Genomic DNA, 6771 nt, shown 5'->3' with positions numbered 1-6771 from the left:
CATTTTAGTTGTTTTCCAGTGATGCCCCAAAATCACTTTAGAAATCATATTGGATGTAGTTTCTTCCTTATCCAACGACATAATACTCTCTCCTGTGACGGGTTGATGATTGTGTTTGGTGTTTGTGGGACATGGGGGTATTGGGGGCATAAACCCGGGCGCACAGCTGATGACAGATTCACTAGACTTTACGTACCGCATTCCTCACAATAGGTAGCCTGTTTCGCATGTTTACTCCTGACTGATGTTATCTCGACTGATGTAGCAGCACACGTTGAGTTAGAAAGAGATAATGGAAGAGAAAGAGAAATGTCATGGGGTAACATTTTTTTCCATTTGAAAAACTTCAGCCATGTATATATAGCGCCATGCTGAGCAAATCCAAACAGTCTTACAATTATGTCTGTGTTAATCGTCTATTACGTTTCTCAGATCACGAGGCCATATTTGGTGAAGTTTTACTGTTTGTTTATTTTGGATGGCTATTTGTCAAGATAAGGTGCAGTCAGGCCTTGCTGCCTTTCCCTCTGAGATTGCATGCTGCGAGTCCGCAACCCATAACTCTTTATAGCCTAAACCCATGATCTGCTCATTAGGCAAACTCACTTCTCGAAAATGTTTATTTACCTGTTCAGCAAAACGTTTTTAAAGCAGTCTGAGAGGGAATGGAATGATGCTACATATATATATATATGTGGATTTTGTTCTATCGCTTGTTTGTTTCAATGAACTCTGCATGGAATGCGTTGTTGCGTTGGGGTTATTGAGGAAACATGGCACCAATAATCAATGTTTCAAACATTGATTATTGAATGCTTTAGCATCGATACAATCCAAACTAAAGTAATATTTTAATAGCATGAAATAAATAGCAAAAAATAAATCATTATGTACCTCACACAAGCGACCAATGACCAATTATACACACTAAATGTCCAATAGGCCGACAACACACGGACAGGGTTTAAGTGTCCCAGAGGACTGAGGCCACGTTTAGCCTATATGAGATGCAACATCTAGTTGTATCAACAACATCTAATGCAGGATTAACAGGAAAACGGAAAGGGTAGCACTGGTGTAAGCACACTAACACATCGCCAAGGCTTGACGTTGTTTGAAATAGCTAAGCAAAAAAATAAAATAAATGTAGCACCAATTTAGCTAATTAGCAACATAATCGACCATTCCGAAAATGGATTACAATTTCTTAAATAATAGGCCTGCTGATGACCCTCCTAAACTTCCCATTGCAAGAAACTATTTGCCAGTGCTCGCACAATTAAGTTTGGATAGGGCCGTGTATTGGGTGGATACTGTGTGGATATACTCCATGGTTTAAATCTTTTACTTGATATGAATAGGCTATTCGACGTTTGTTCATTTAGAAACACGTTTTGGAGTGGCTGAAATCATGGTGTGGGGAGTCTGACCATTACAAAAATAAGCGGCTTTCCATGCATTACAACGTTGTTCCTTGTTCTGAGCATCACCAATGAACCCGGGGTAAGAACAGACACATCGCACTGCATAAGGCATTCATATCGAGAATGGCTACGAGCCTATTATTGAGAAATATCCGCACGTCAGCACTTTGACGGTTCATGTGTCTTCTCAAAGGCCCTTTCATAAATGGAACAAAACTATCGATGGGCCATTGGTCCTACACGGCGAGCAACTAAGCCAAAACCAGGTTCGAGGTTGAGAAATTCGTCTAAAATTGGATTATAAGATACATGTTGGTTTTAAACGCGAGACACACACAACTGCAAGTTCTAGTATAGAACTGGGCCGGCTTCAGTGCCTCCTTCTGTCAGCTGTCTGTTGTCTCTAACAATAACCGAAACGTATAATTACATGGTGTGTAATTAGTGATTAGCGAGGTGGGCCAGAGAGTCTACAAAGCCCTCTATAGTCTCTGAGAATTACGGCATGTTGATACATTTCCGGATATAACAAGGTAAATGTTAACCAGAGTTAGGCTGCTGCTTGGTGTGTGGTGATGTGGAACTACCTGGGAAAACGTAGTGCACTCATCGTTTCCTCCTACAGGGAGGAGAGACCATGTGACTGTGGCGGTGGAGGAAACCATCATTAGGTTAGGGGGCACTTTATAAATCTAGGGGCCTTTGCGTCATCTCACTCTAGCGGTCTCTAAGTGATAGCATACTGTACACACCGAGCTCTGTCTGAATTATCAAAATGACCAAACTGGGTTAGGAAGGAGGCCGTCACCTGCTCGGCTGGTCGTCGGTCCCTATATTATCGTTGATATCAAGAGACAACGTATGATATTAGCACGGTTTGGGTAAACGGTTCCATCTCACGTGTGGGCTATTTTAAACGTTTTTATTTTGAATGCACTATAGGCGAAGCCATTTGAGATTTGGTTTCTGCATTATATGGCTAGTATACTTATCTCAAAGACGTACAGTGCAGACAGAGGTGAAATTGTTTACGCACAATTGGAACCTATTGTTTGCATGAGGCTCGTACGCTTATGTGAAGAAGGATAAAGTCTATATTTCAAAAGTTTAAATTAGATTAATTACTTTTCCGATCCAGGTATTTGTTATTCGTGTATTTCACCTGTTTCTTCATGAGCCTTTCAACAGATGAACCCCATAGGAAAATAGGCTTCATCCATTTTTGACCGCGCTATGGAGTTGTGGGCAGATCTCCTCTAACCAGATGAGCGTGCTCCAGTCGTCCTACATTTCCTAAATCATGGTTGACATGGTTATACTCAAAGTAAATTCACCGGTTTGTCATACCATTTCCTTACTGTGTGTGTGTGTGTGTGTGTGTGTGTGTGTGTGTGTGTGTGTGTGTGTGTGTGTGTGTGTGTGTGTGTGTGTGTGTGTGTGTGTGTGTGCGCGCGCGCGCGCGCGCGCAGGCATATCACACTGTCAGGACATCCCTATTCCCTACGACGGGAGGGCTAGAGGATTATACTAACACAATAGACGCATAGACCATTCAGATACACTGCACATTTCCTCATTCTAAAACTTATTGCCAAGTTATGAAGTATTCATAGTTAAGTTGATAGTAAAAAAATGTGAAGAGATCTATTTCGTAAGTATACATGAAATAGGCCTTATAGATAAAGTGATATGTTGATATGCCTGGGCTACACATTGTTCAGATCTTAAATGTAATAATTGATTGTGTTTGAAAATCGCATGGACTATAGCCCATTGTTGCTCTGCACGTTACAAAAACACCATAGGTCTACAACAATTAGGCCTACTTGTTTGAAATGCAACACTTGGCTGCCTATTCCATTTCTAATCTCTACATTCAGGTCAACATAACAAGGCTGCCGAGTTGTGGATCAAATGCTAGTGGAGTGTAATTGTATTAATGATGTTTGATAATTCATACTAAAATTGAATATGACGTCATATTGTAATAAAATGAATTATATAGGCTATTGATAGATTTTATAGTGGTTATATAGCAGCATAGCCGACTAGCATTTGCAGGGGCAGCAGTAATGTAGGCCTTACACATTTTAATAAGAGCAAGTTGCAGATGTGTTGGTTTCTGACTTGTTGGCTGTTTTGTTTTTTGTTGCAGCGTCAAAACAATGCTGCAAAATAAAAACGTGCAATATACACGGAAATTGGCAAAACATGAAAAATAAACCTCAATTAAAAAAACATTTATTCTGTCTTATTGTCTTCACGTCTGCATTATTTCATGACATGTCCTGGGACCAGCTTATGTAGGGTCTATAGATCACACATTCATTCTCCAGGTCACATTTGGAGGCAACAACCACTCTACCTGTTGGACTCACTCTCCTCTACAATGTTGCCTGCATGGCCATGCGCATTTTCTCTGCTCTCGCTTGTGAGTAATGCAGGGGCACACGAAAATACAAATAGACACAACACGGTGGGGTGAAAGGTGAACAGAGCCCACCCCCCCATCACAGTCCACCCACACTTCAGGCTCAGATTGCATGTGAAATCGCATTCTGAGGGGGGATAGGATCCAAGGAATTCATTTGTTTTGGCATGGGTAGTGAATTTGTGCCATAAAAAGTCTACTCTCTACAAGTGCCTCGACCAAGTGTCTCCATAAAACTCAATGCAAAACAAATGACTTGGGGCTGGGTTGGGAAAAGCGACACGTTTTGTAAAAGACATCAGAGTTGGGTGTGAGAAAAGCAGACTGCTTGACTGCGTTCAAGAAGTTTGATTTCAAAGTTCGACTTCGCAGGCGTGGCGCCTCCCCGCTACACTTTAAAACCATTGCTTTTCTTTCCTCGAATAGGTCTATGAGAAATCCACCGAAACGCACGAGTGTTAGGGTATATTAAATTATTTATCACAATTGACGGATATCCGTTCTGCGGTCTGATTTTCACACATGGGAAACAGAGGGAGAATGGGCCGAATTAACTACCAGACCGACGCTGTTTTAATAGTATTGTTGTCTTCAACATTTCCATGTTTAGTGACAGTGCATACAGCCTGTAGACTACACGTAAATGGAAGGTCCAGTTGCGCTAATCGGTTTGCAGTAAACATGCTATTGATAGGCTTACATTTTCATCAAACTCAACGCAAAAGTAACATATGCGTGTAACCACAGCACAACTCCAGCTAAATGCTTTAGAAGTGAACAACGAGAGGGAAGCACACTCTTCTCCTTTGTTCGGCCATTGTTTTCCGAGGGAAGAGCGGACATATGTGTGTGTGTTTGTGTGTGTGTGTGTATGTGTGTGTGTCCTCTTACCTTCCACTCGCTCTAATCCGCCAATCTCCTCCATCAAACTTTGCGCTCTGCTCTGTCCACGCCAAAAGCACGCGTGCACATTACAACAAACATATCTATCTGCGCGAGTGATGAATGTGCGCCCCGGGAAATGAGCGAGACCAGTCTGCCGGTTATGGTATTCCCCCCGCTACTTTGGAGCCTCTGAGCATGCTGTTGTGAGTAGCCTGGACTATGGGGACCCTCTCTCGGCGAATGGGTCACGTCTACCCCACAGGCCCGTGCTGAATTCAGAGGGAGAAAGGCGAGGGACCGAGGGGTTGTTTTCACAAAGGACCAGCGACGCGCAGTCGACAAGCGGCCCTACTCCTGTACAACAACGATGTAGTGTAAAAGGGACATGGCTGTTAAAATATCGAGACTAAAAGTTAAAACAACACTCTCTGCTTACTGCTGGATCACTATAAAATAGGCCTATATATGTTTTGTTTTTTCAAATAGCAGAAGGGAATAGCACGGACAATGTATACTTTCCAAAATGAAAACTTTTTGTCTATTTGTCTATTCCTAATTATATTTCCTAAAGTGTATAGCCTAGACATAAATGCTGAAATTGCACAAAAATTATATGTAGCCGATAAAGTTTTTCCAGTTGAAATACAATTTATTGGCTCTTAATTTACCTAATTGTTAAGAGACTGGGGTGATATTTTTTAAGAAAATGAGTGATGTTGAATCTGACCTTTAGGCATTTACCTGTATCACAACAACATTTCAATTGTGCTTGGTTAACGCTTTTTTACATTGGCTACAGACGTAGCTACACAGACTTAAGTTCCCAATTGTCATATAGGCCACCGTAATGCTTACTGCGTCTTGTCTAATTGTGTACCTTTGAAATAAGCAGCTGATGGCACCGGATTTCTTAATAAAAACAGAAAAGGCTAAGCCTACATTTCTAAATTGTCATTTGGAGCTTTGGGTTAATCAAATGGGGTACACGTGTGTGTGAGTGTATGTGTGTGTGTGTGTGTGTGTTTTAATATAGGTACATTCAAATCAATGTATGGAATTCATTGAAACTCGACTCATTAGTTTAAAAATCCTCATGTCAGTTAATTTATAATGTGATACTTTAACCCCAAGCCTCGTGAATCAGTTTTACTCATTGTATTCGATCAATCCCAATGTATGACAAGGCTATTGGTTACGTTTGTAAGGTGTAAAGCTGTTCTGTGTTTTATCTGACCACAAAACGCTTGTAATTGCCTTATATGATCATTGTATCTCATAGAAATGCATTTACATTCAATTATAAACTTGAACCTGTTGAATCTGTACACATGCAGGCTTTTAGTTGACGAGAACACGTTATTCAAGACAAGTATCACTGCTTGACGTGTTCTGGACAGGACAGTGTGACGTATGGACGTTATCATAGCTGGTTGTTGAATGTTGGTTCGTTGCTGCAATGGGAGGCTGCATACAAAGATCAAACCATAGAAGTACGACGAACAAAAGCCTCCACTGCAAGTGTAGAACATACCTCTCTTCCAGCCCTCCGTGGCTCTCTGTGGTCGGGAAGGGCGCACTATAGGCCAGAGAGGTCGAGATGTAATCCCCGGGGATCAGGCCTATAAGGTTGGGGAGGGTTTACCCCTGCTCTCCTTTGTCGTTCTGAAGCTGAGAATTCGCTACGAACTATAGTTGATTAAACCATTCCCACAATTGCAGATAATTAAACCCTTTACATTGCTTTTTAAGCAATAGGTTGCTCTTATCTGTGTGGTATTGCAATGTACTGTTACTGCCTATAACTATTGTTATTAGCCTACTTTTAAGCAGGCTTAGGTTGACTAGTTTTTCAAAATTGAGAATGTTTGGTCCATTCCACTAGTAGGCCTAACAACCAAATAATCACAAAAACTGTATTTAAGGTAGACTACATATAATACAATGATGTTAGCAGTTACATCGTTACATGGTTAGGGTTAGGGTTAGACCACACACTGATCCACACACTGGATCAGAAAAAACTACACGAAC

The sequence above is a fragment of the Argentina silus genome (assembly GCF_951799395.1).
Source record: "Argentina silus genome assembly, chromosome: 1".
NCBI lineage: Eukaryota > Metazoa > Chordata > Actinopteri > Argentiniformes > Argentinidae > Argentina > Argentina silus.
This window is presented reverse-complemented; position numbering follows the sequence as displayed.